This window comes from Rhinatrema bivittatum, chromosome 19, assembly GCF_901001135.1.
Source record: "Rhinatrema bivittatum chromosome 19, aRhiBiv1.1, whole genome shotgun sequence".
Taxonomy (NCBI): domain Eukaryota; kingdom Metazoa; phylum Chordata; class Amphibia; order Gymnophiona; family Rhinatrematidae; genus Rhinatrema; species Rhinatrema bivittatum.
The window spans coordinates 22,564,082-22,575,584 of NC_042633.1; the positions used below are offsets into that span (position 1 = coordinate 22,564,082).

General features: G+C 46.7%; 1 pseudogene; it reads left to right on the top strand.

The window, feature by feature from the left end:
• Window positions 1–1,577: 1,577 nt before the first annotated feature.
• LOC115080297 lies at window positions 1,578–11,109 on the top strand (annotated as a pseudogene).
• Window positions 11,110–11,503: the final 394 nt, after the last annotated feature.

The following is an 11,503-nucleotide window of genomic DNA, read 5'->3' on the forward strand; positions in this document are numbered from 1 at the left end:
CAAGGAATCTGCCCTCCGCATCCCGTCTAACATCCTTGACATCCACCATTAGCGAGTATGCCCACTCCACAATATTTCTTTTTAGCTAAAGCAGATGCCAAATATAGCTGGGGAAAGGATTGGTCCCAGAGCACCCGTTCCGTGCATTTAAGTAAATGAGTTTCCTGACAAAAAATAGCAATGGCCCGCAGGTTCCTAGCTTCTTGAAATAGCAACATCCTCTTAGCTGGAATATTCAGCTTCTTAGAGTTCAGAGAAAGTATTTGCAACCCTTCCATCCTAGAAATAAAACAGAAATTTCAAGCCGCTCCTCCTGGTAACCCAACCTGACGATTTAACATACCTCCTCTCATATGCACCCCACCCTATCCAATTATAAGAAGATCCAATCTACCATCTACACCCGTATCCTCGTGTCCACCCACCAAAACCCCCTCCCCTCACATCCCTGCTATAACGAGTCTACTTCCCACCTATGTGGACCATCTCCATAGGGAATGAAGTCACCATACCAACCTACCACACCTCCCTGACCCCCTATGACCCATTCAATATGCAATATAAGAGAATGAGAGAATCCCCCTTACCCTTAAATGAGAGGGACAATACTATTAAGTAGCTCTTATCCCCACCATAAATCAGCCCTGAGCCAGAGTGACCCAAGCAATAAAGAATCCATATCAAACACTGCACAGTCTTTAGATGAATGGGATCCTCCAGAGTGGCGACATAACCTCCTGCCACCTTTATCCACTCGCTGCCATGTGGGGGTATCATAGCATTGCCGATTACTTCCACTAGCCGATGTAGAGGCGTCCGGCAAAGCAATGTCCAATACAGCTGCTTCCAGTATACCTGCTGCTTCGTCGATGGTGGTGACACGAAAAGTCACTCCAGCGATAGTGAAGCTCAATCCAAACAGGAAAAGCCAGTGGTACTTGATGCTATGACTCCAAAGCATTGTGACAACATCTCTAAACTCCCTCTATGCTTGCGAATTGTCAAGATCGCCAGATTCTGGTAGATTTCCACCTTATGGCCCTTCCACATCACAGGACCCAATCTTCGAGCCACCGTGATGACCTCCTCTTTCTGTGAGAAACTGTGGTAGCAGGCGTTTATGTCTTGCAAGCGGTTATTGCGAGGAGCTCCCAGAGCCCTATGCGCCCTTTCCAGCTTTACCACCTCAGAAGGCCCTGCGTCTAGGCCCAGGACTTGCGCACTAATACTGGCTACCACTTGCCTGCAATCAGCAAGTTCAGGATCTTCTTGGATGCCTCTAATTCTTAAGTTCGCCCTCCGTGACCTACTTTCCAGGTCTTCCAGGTCTGCAAAAGTTTATGGTGGGAGAGCTTAAAACTTGCCAGCTCCGAGGCCTGGTCTTCCAGGCAGACCTCTGTTTCCTCGACCCGCCTCCCAGATCCACTCCCTTTCAATTCTGCCAGCAATCCATGGATTTCCTGCTTTAAGCCAGCCATATCGCTTCGGAGAGCCCCGAACTGGTTGAGAAAATCAGTGCGGCGCGGCACGCCATCCCCCGCACCGGCACTGATGTCTCTGCTCACCTTGGCAGGCACATGGTTGGCCTGCTAGCCGCCATCCGTGCCCAACTCCAGCAGCATGGTGGCACCTGTGAAGGAAAACTTGTGAAGGTCACTGTGAACCTGGAAGATGTAGTAGGCCAGATTGACAAACTAAAGAGTAGCAAATCACCTGGACCGGATGGTATGCATCCTAGGGTACTGAAGGAACTCAAAAATGAAATTTCTGATCTATTAGTTAAAATGTGTAACCTATTATTAAAATCATCCATTGTACTTGAAGACTGGAGGGTGGCCAATGTAACGCCAATATTTAAACAGGGTTCCAGGGGCAATCCGGGAAACTATAGACCAGTGAGCCTAACTTTAGTGCCAGGAAAAATAGTGGAAACTATTCTAAACATCAAAATCTTAGAGCATACAGAAAGACATGGTTTAACGGAACACAGTCAACATGGATTTACCAAAGGGAAGTCTTGCCTAACAAATCTGCTTCATTTTTTTTGAAGGGGGTTAATAAGCATATGGATAAAGGTGAACCGGTAGATGTAGTGTATTTGGATTTTCAGAAGGCGTTTGACAAAGTCCCTCATGAGAGGCTTCTAGAAAAAGTAAAAAGTCATGAGATAGGAGTCGATGTCCTTTTGTGGATTACAATCTGGTTAAAAGACAGGAAACAGAGAGTAGGATTAAATGGACAATTTTCTCAGTGGAAAAGGGTAAACAGTGGAGTGCCTCAGGGATCTGTACTTGGACCGGTGCTTTTCAATATATTTATAAATGATCTGGAAAGGAATACGACGAGTGAGGTTATCAAATTTGCGGATGATACAACATTATTCAGAGTAGTTAAATCACAAGCGGATTGTGATACATTACAGGAGGACCTTGCAAGACTGGAAGATTGGGCATCCAAATGGCAGATGAAATGTATTTATTTTTTATTTATTTAAATTCTTTTACTATACCGATACTCAAGACAAGGTCTTATCATACCGGTTTACAATAGAACAGGGGGGAAACCAAATAACAACTAAGTAGAAGGTAAAAAGTTACATTAAACAGGGAGCGAGAAAATGGGAGATGGAAGACAGGAAAGATATTTTAAAAGATAATAACTGGAGAGCGATAAAAATAATCAACGAAAAACAATATAGTAGCGAGACATAAACAGAGATTTATCCTAGGCGGATATTAACATAATAAATCCTATGGTAGGAGGAGACAGGGGAGGTGAGCGGGGGGGGGGGGGGGGGGGGGGAGTGGTGTTAGGGTAGGGACTGGAACGGGGCGGGACTGGAGACGGGGAGGGGGAGGGAATAGGGAAGAGGTCGAAGGGTGAGAGTCAATGTTGGTTGATCGAGGTTCCTTCATCGGTAAGCTTGTGTGAACAGCCAGGTTTTCAGTTTCTTTCTGAAGGAGAGATGGCATTGTTCCTGGCGTATATCTGGGGGAAGCGAATTCCAATGGAGCGGACCTGCTGTCGAAAGTGCTCGCTTGTGAATAGAGTTGTGGACCGAGGATTTGTTGGGGGGGGCCTTGAGCGAACCTTTGTAGACTGTTCTGATCGGCCTAGCGGAAGTATGCAGTTCGAGAGGGATGGCGAGTTGGAGTGTGGATTGCTGGTAGACGGATTTGTGGATGATGGTGAGAGCCTTGAAGAGTATTCTATATTGGATGGGTAGCCAGTGTAGGATTTTTAGGATTGGTGTGATGTGGTCCTTACGACGTGTGTTTGTAAGGATCCTGGCCGCTGCGTTTTGCAGCATCTGTAGAGGTTTAGTGGAAGAGGCGGGGAGACCAAGTAATAGAGCGTTACAATAGTCGATCTTTGAAAACAGTATGGCTTGAAGCACTGAACGGAAATCCTGGAAGTGTAAGAGCGGTCTTAGCTGCTTCAGGACTTGTAGCTTAAAGAAGCATTCTTTGGTTGTAGCGTTAATGAACTTTTTGAAATTCATTCTAGAGTCAAGGGTGGCCCCAAGGTCTCTGACCTGGCTTGCTAGTGGAATGATTGCATTGTTGGCGAAGGGGCTGTTGTCGTTAGGGGAGATAACCAGTATTTAATTTAATGTGGATAAGTGTAAGATGATGCATATAGGGAAAAATAACCCTTGCTGTAGTTATACGATGTTAGGTTCCACATTAGGAGCTACCACCCAGGAAAAAGATCTAGGCATCATAGTGGATAATACTTTAAAATCGTCGGCTCAGTGTACTGCAGCAGTCAAAAAAGCAAACAGAATGTTAGGAATTATTAGGAAGGGAATGGTGAATAAAACGGAAAGTGTCATAATGCCTCTGTATCGCTCCATGGTGAGACCGCACCTTGAATACTGTGTACAGTTCTGGTCGCCGCATCTCAAAAAAGATATAGTTGCGATGGAGAGGGTACAGAGAAGTGCAACCAAAATGATAAAGGGGATGGAACAGCTCCCCTATGAGGAAAGGCTGAAGAGGTTAGGGCTATTCAGCTTGGAGAAGAGACAACTGAGGGGGGATATGACAGAGGTCTTTAAAATCATGAGAGGTCTTGAACAAGTAGATGTGAATCGGTTATTTACACTTTCAGATAATAGAAGGACTAGGGGGCACTCCATGAAGTTAGCAAGTAGCACATTTAAGACTAATTGGAGAAAATTCTTTTTCGCTAAACGCACAATTAAGCTCTGGAATTTGTTGCCAGAGGATGTGGTTAGTGCAGTTAGTGTAGCTGTGTTCAAAAAAGGTTTAGATAAGTTCTGGCTGGAGAAGTCCATTAAATGCTATTAATCAAGTTGACTTAGGGAATAGCCACTGCTATTAATTGCATCAGTAGCATGGGATCTTCTTGGTGTTTGTGTACTTAACAGGTTCTTGTGGCCTGGTTTGGCCTCTGTTGGAAACAGGATGCTGGGCTTGATGGACCCTTGATCTGACCCAGCACGGCAAATTCTTATGTTCTTTTGCGCTGCCATCTTTGTGCAAGTGGGATCTGCAGCAGTGACAGAGAACCTTGTCTCTGCTCTCGGTAGGCTCGATGGAGGAGGATTTTAATGAGCTTGGGTCGGGAGCACAGGAATTAGCAGCCATTACCGATGGTGACGTCACTTCCCCAGTGAACAGCCTTCTTGATAATTTAGACAATGCTGCTTGAACGTGCTCTGTATCTCTGCGCTTGTCCCAAGCTTTCCAGTCCTAGAGGTGACAGGCTCTGTATCCCTGCACCCGTCCCCTGAGCCCTCCAGTCCTAGAGGTGACAGGCTCTGTATCCCTGCCCCCATCCCCTGAGCCCTCCAGTCCTAGAGGTGACAGGCTCTGTATCCCTGCCCCCATCCCCTGAGCCCTCCAGTCCTAGAGGTGACAGGCTCTGTATCCCTGCACCCATCCCCTGATCCCTCCAGTCCTAGAGGTGACAGCTCTGTATCCCTGCACCCGTCCCCTGAGCTCTCCAGTCCTAGAGGTGACAGGCTCTGTATCCCTGCACCCATCCCCTGAGCCCTCCAGCCCTAGAGGTGACAGGCTCTGTATCACTGCGCCCATGCCCTGAGCCCTCCTGTCCTAGAGGTGACAGGCACTGTATCCCTGCGCCCATCCAGTGAGCCCTCCATTTCTACAGTAAAATAGTAATGATGGCGGAAAAAGATCAAATGGTAAATCCAGTCTGCCCAGTATGCTTCTTATGGTAGTAACTGATGCTTTGTGCTGGTTATCCCCAAGCTTTATGTTAAGGGAACTAATATTTACAATCAAAGCCAAGCAATCGTCAAACCCATAACAAAATTACTGCTAGAAACGTTTTTACGAGGTGAGCATCCTTGCTGATAATTCAGACAAGGCTGCTTGAATGTACTTTGCTTTTGGACTTGGCTGTAGAAGCGGGCCTGCGCATCAGTACCGCGGAACGTAAAAGTCAGGGCCCAGCATTGGCTGTCGTCTGAGTCCAATTCCCCTTTCTCCCTCCCCCACCGTTGCAGCAGAGAGTGATGCTGCTGTTCGTCAAAATCATGTAAGCTGATTAGTTAAGGGTCGTAATCCACAGGGGTAGCAGCTGCCGCTCCATGCTGGTTACCCCTTTACACGCTTTCCTTAATTTCCAACTCTAGCCTTTAGAGATCCACAGTGTTTATCCCATGCCTTTTTGAATTCGTTTACTGTTTTCATCTTTATTGCCTCTTCCGGAAGGGCATTTCAGGCATCCACCACCATCTCTGTAAAGAAATATTTCCTAATGTTGGTTCTGAGTCGTCCTCCCTGAAGTTTCATTTCATGACCCCTAGTTCTACTGTTTGCTTTTCAACGGAAAAGGTTTGAGGAACAGCATCATTAAAACCTTTCAGGTTTCTGAAATTCTGTATCATCTCCCCTGCACATATTCACATCCTTCAGCCTCTCCTCATAAGTCTTCTAATACTGACCCCACAACCATTTTGGTTGCTCTTCTTTGGACACCTCTACCCTGACTTTATCCTTTTTGAGCTACGGGCACCAGTATTGAACACAGTTCTTCAGGTGAGGCCTCACCAAGGACCTGTACAAGGGGATTATCACCTCCTTTTTCTTACTGGTGATTCCTCTCTCTGCCAGCATTCTGGCTTTAGCTATTGCCTTGCCACATTGCTTCGCCGTCTTCAGATCTCCAGACACTGTTACCCCAAGATCCCTCTCTTGTTCCGTGCACATCAGTCTTTCACCACCCATCACATAAAGCTCTTTTGGATAACCACACCCCAGATGCACGACTCTGCACTTCTTGGCATTGAATCCCAGCTGCCAAATCTTCGACCACCGTTCAAGCTTCCTTAAATCACATCTCATTCTCTCTACTCCTTCCGGCGTGTCCACTCTGATGCAGATCTTAGTATCCTCCGCAAATAGACAAACTTTACTTTCTATCCCTGCCGCAGTGTCGCTCAGACATTGCAGACTGGTCTCAAAACCAGTTCTGTTCAATAGAAGACACTCTGAAAAAACTAGTAGCAGATTTAAAATGAATCAGAGAAAGGATTTTTGCAATCAATACACAATCAAGCTGTGGGATACATTGCTGGAGGATGTGGTGAAAGATGATAGTGCAGTTGAGTTAAAAAAATGTTTGGACAAGTTCCTGGAGGACAGGTCTATGAGCCTTTAGAGATCCACAGTGTTTATCCCATGCCTTTTTGAATTCGTTTACTGTTTTCATCTTTATTACCTCTTCCGGAAGAGCATTTCAGCCAGATAGACCTTCTTTGTCTCTGTGTCTTATTTCTAGAAGTAAAGAATAGGGACTGGATTTCCACATTAGGATCCGCTAGGTACTTCCAAGTCACCCAGCATGGCCACCGATAGAGACAGGCACTTCCTATGTTCTCACTAGGATTCATTCTTTTTTTGGTAAGGAGCCCTACCCATGATTTCATGGCCTTGAAAAGCTCCTCAGCCCTATCCCAATTAATAAATGTGGGCCACACACTTGACCTGGAAGTTAGCATCGCACCTGCTTCTACAACACATATCAATCAAGTACCTAACCACCTAGATGTCATGGCCAGACCATCACTTGATATTGTTCAAGCTACAGCTTCTACCAACCCGCGAAGTCAAAAGTGAAAAAACCAAGCTACGAGTCAGACCAACTGCACACATAACACCAGAAGCTTTTCTAATCATCCTCCAAAAGCTAGACTGTAACTCATGCAAGAAAATACTGCATAGCTCGAATGATGATGAATGTGAGCAACTATGATAAGATTGCCCCAGCCTTAAAAGCCCTTCTCTGGCTCCTGACACTCAACTTTTAAAATCTTAACTCTTGTCTACAAGGCCCTCTCATGCAAAGCACTACTCTACCTCAGCTGTCACCTCATCCCTTAAGCCAGCAACCAGATTTACAATGCATAATGATGTTCACTTTGGCTCGTGCCCTCGATTTGCAGAGTTAAAATATAAATCTGAGCTGCTCCTCGCCTTGTGATTTTATATTATGAATCTGTCAGCTGCAACCGTAAACATTAACCCATGGGCAACATGCTTTGAACTGATTAGCTGGAGCAAGGTGAAAGGAGGCAAGCGAGAGGGGACATGTGCATCATGACTGGGGTGGAGGGGGGTAAAGGAACGGTTATTATTTACCCTTTCAAATAGCACAAGGATGGGGGCAACCCCCTTGAAGCTAGCAGGTAGCAGATCTGAAACAAATTGAAGAAAGCATTTTTTTCTTTCACTCAATGCACAATCAAGCTGTGGAGGATGTGGCAAAGGCTGGAAGTAAAGGCATGTTTAATGAAAGGTTTGGGGACGTTTCTACAAGACAGCTCCATGAACAATTATTAGCCAGGCAGGTGTGTGGTTCGCCACCTCCTACTTCTGGGAGAGAGCAGCGGGGAAGGGACATCCTCACTAGGATTTGCTGGATATTTCCAAGTGGCCCAGATTGGCCACTGTCGAAGAAAGGATGCCCACTTCAATGGACCTTTGGGCCTGACCCAGCATGGCACTTCTTTTGTTCTCAGTAGGATTCAACTGTTTTTTTTTTGTTGAGAAACACTAATATATTATGAAATTATGGGGAACCCTTAAACCTTTGTCCCTCCTCCCCTTCCTCAGAATCATTAAATTGCATGGTACCCTCTAGGGATGCTTGTGCCACCCTGTTGAAAACCACAGATCTAGTTCACCTTCTGCCAAGATCCCCTGTACCTAAAACCTCCTAGATAGAAGTGTATCCGCTCTTAAACCCCTCTGGTGATGGAGACCCTCCCTGAGTAACTCATACCAATGCTCGACTCCCTGCTCCCCTTTCTTCATCTCTCTTGCTTTCATCCCTCCCCCACCCCCCCCACCACTCTTCCCTTCCAATGCACCCAGCTCCTCTCAAGCTTCTAGGCTGGTGACCAAACGGCAGATTAGAGCTCCAATACATGTAAAAAATAAAAAAAAAAGAAACTAAAGACATGGCTATTCTGCAGAGCCTTCCCCGCTACTAGCCCAACAGCCTGACTTAGAACTTTCATATTGCATATGTAAATAAACAAACACTAATCATGCTCACAGGTCATCATGAGGTTGGCTCCTTGCCTCCCCCCCATATTCCATTGTATATAGTAATTTATCTTCGTTCTCCCCCTCTTTTTTTTCCTTCTCCCAGTTAAGGCATCCTTGTTATAATGTAACTTTATGCTCCTTTAAATTGTCTCTTGTTGATTGGTTGGTTATAGTTCAATGTAAACCGAGTTGATTTGATTTGTATCAAGAAAGTCGGTATATAAAAGCCTTAAATAATAATAATAATAATAATAAACCACCATGGGCAGTAAAGATTCTAGAGACCTCCTCAGCAACGCAGGGAGGGGACCAGAGAGGAGGACAAGGAGCTTCAGTTTAGGAAGTGTGATGATGGTAATAAAATGTACAGGATGAGCTGGAAGACGACTGGAGGAAAGGGAAAAGCTCTTAAATCTAACAACTTGCCAGGTTTGTTTGCTGATAAGATCTGAGGTTAGTGTACACTAATCGTTTCCAAACCAGGCACAGGTTAAAACACTGCTTTGGGGTTTATTTGTTGACCTTGTGGTACACAATGTTAACACTGCATGCATTTCCTCCTTTCATTCATATGGGCAGGTGAGAACACTGAAAAACGAAAGCGGAGACTAATATGGGAGGGAGGGGAGGAAGGGGGAATGACGTATAGCTTTGGTTTTCTGAAAGCAGATTGAGGGTGCGCCTTGGGTTTCAGGCAGACATGCAAACGGCTGGAAGGGGAATGAGCACACGGCAAAGGAACAACCGGGACAGGTCAACGTTCCCGGTGGGGTGGAAGGAGAGGATGGCTATAACTTTCCCCATAGTCTCCTTGGCTGAAACTCCTCAGTCAGGTGACCCTGTTCTCAGGTCTCTCATTTTTTTCTTTCTTCAGCCATCCGTGGATCTTGCTGAAGATGAGAGTGGCAGCTTTCAAGATGCCCTGGAAGGGTTACATCCTTGCGTTCCTCCTTCTGGCCGTCTTCATTCTGTCAATACTCTTTCAGTTATATGATACATGGATCAGCCAACAAAGAAAAGAACTCCTGGATGCCTTGCCTCTGCTAGAGGAGACCAAAAAGAAAGATGAAGGCATGTGGACAGTGATCTCTAGTTGTTATGGAGTCTCAATTTAGTGGACCCTTGGGCCGACCTGCAGGAGACTGGGAAAGGTGTTCAATGTCTCTAGTATATGGCAGGCCGGGAGGCAGATGTTCAGGCAGGACGTAGAGGTGCTCTTCACCCTGGAAGCTGGTACTCCCCCGGGAGGAGCCCGTAGGGACCCGGCCGCTGGGGCTTAGGCGGGTTGTTGATCAGGACTGAGAACTGGAACCAGACTAGAACAGTAGACAGGTACTGTAACAGGACTCGGGTACTGGAACCAGGCAGGCAGGAACTGTAGCAAGACTCGGGTACTGGAACCAGGCAGGAACTGTAGCAGGCAAGCAGGAACCAAGCAGGTACTGTAGCAGTTAAGCAGGAACGGAGCGAGTACCAAGGCAGCTCACTCCGGGGCACGACGCAACAGGGAACCAGGAGGTAAACCCGTTGCAAGGCAAAGACTGAGTGTCCGCGGTCGGCTTATCAAGGCCGCGGCGTCTGACGTCAGGAACTGGGCGGAGTCACCACTGGCGGGAAACAGCCTAGCAGCACTGGCGCGCGCCTAGCAGCAGGGCGTCCATGGGAAGCTTCCCGGTGGCGCAGCCCCCGCGGGGATGCCGCCGAACAGGCCGCAAACCAGGCCTCCAGAAGCGGGAACAGGTCCAGGAGCACGGAGGTAAGGGTCTGGTCGCGGCACTCGCAGCCAGAACCGCAACACCAGTAGCCGTTTGAGCAGTCTGCTGCTTTGTGTGTTCTGTCCAAGCTTAACAGCCATGTGGCCTACATAGAGCAGGGCACTTACAACTGGCTGCCACCCCCCCCCCGCTTCAAGATCAGCTTGCCGCTGCTACATAAGGATGTGGCTCACAAGATATGCTGGAGGAAATAGGAGTTCCATGACTGGATGTCAGTGGAGTAAAACACATTAAAGGGAAATATGTGAGGCTTTCTGGCTACTCTTCCTCATGGACCTTCTACCTCCACATCCGAGAAGAGATCCTCTGGGAATTCACCTTCCATGGTCATGTCAGGGACAAGGCCAACAAGTATTTAGAGGTGAAAGGGAGCAGAAGGAATGTCACCTCCCTCCGGATCCATGTGTAACTATGTCTACATTATGCCTGACATCTGGAAAGGGGTGTTAACAGACAAGGCCTACCTGGAGAAGGTGATGGGCTAGTTCTGTAGTAAATACCATGAACCCGTCTTTGTGGTGAGCAGCAATGGGATGCAGTGGGATAAGGAGAACATTAACGCCTCCAGAGAAAACGTCTGCTTTGCTGGGGACGGGGTAGTGACCTCAACCAAAAAGGACATTTCCCTCCTTGCCCACTGCAACCACACCATTATGACTATCATCACCTTTGGCTACGGGACAAGTTACCTGGCAGGAGGAGAAACTATTTACCTCACCAACTTTATGGTACCTGAGTTAAACTTCATGAAACTCTTCCATTATGATGCTGCCTTCCTACCTGAGTAGATTGGGATCCCTGCCGACATCATCTATTCTTGACCTGCAAAAGAAACAGGTACCCTCCAGGAAATAATTCAATATATTCATAGGATTACCCCACACACACCCCCAATTAACACCCAAATAATATTTACCCTGTGAAATACCACAAAATGGTAAGCAATGGACCACAAGTTCCTGAAATGAAATCACAAATTCTTCAGCATATCATCTGCTCACTTGACACTGTAATGGAATTACTTAACCTAAGTCTGACAAACTTGGCTAAGGATGTATGCATAAGCTAGGCCTTTAGTGGAAGAGTTCTCACACCAACCCCACATCATATGACTGTAACAAGTGTAAGAACAGAAGGAGTAAACAACAGATGTATGGCTCCGTGAGGAGGAGTTTTCACCCT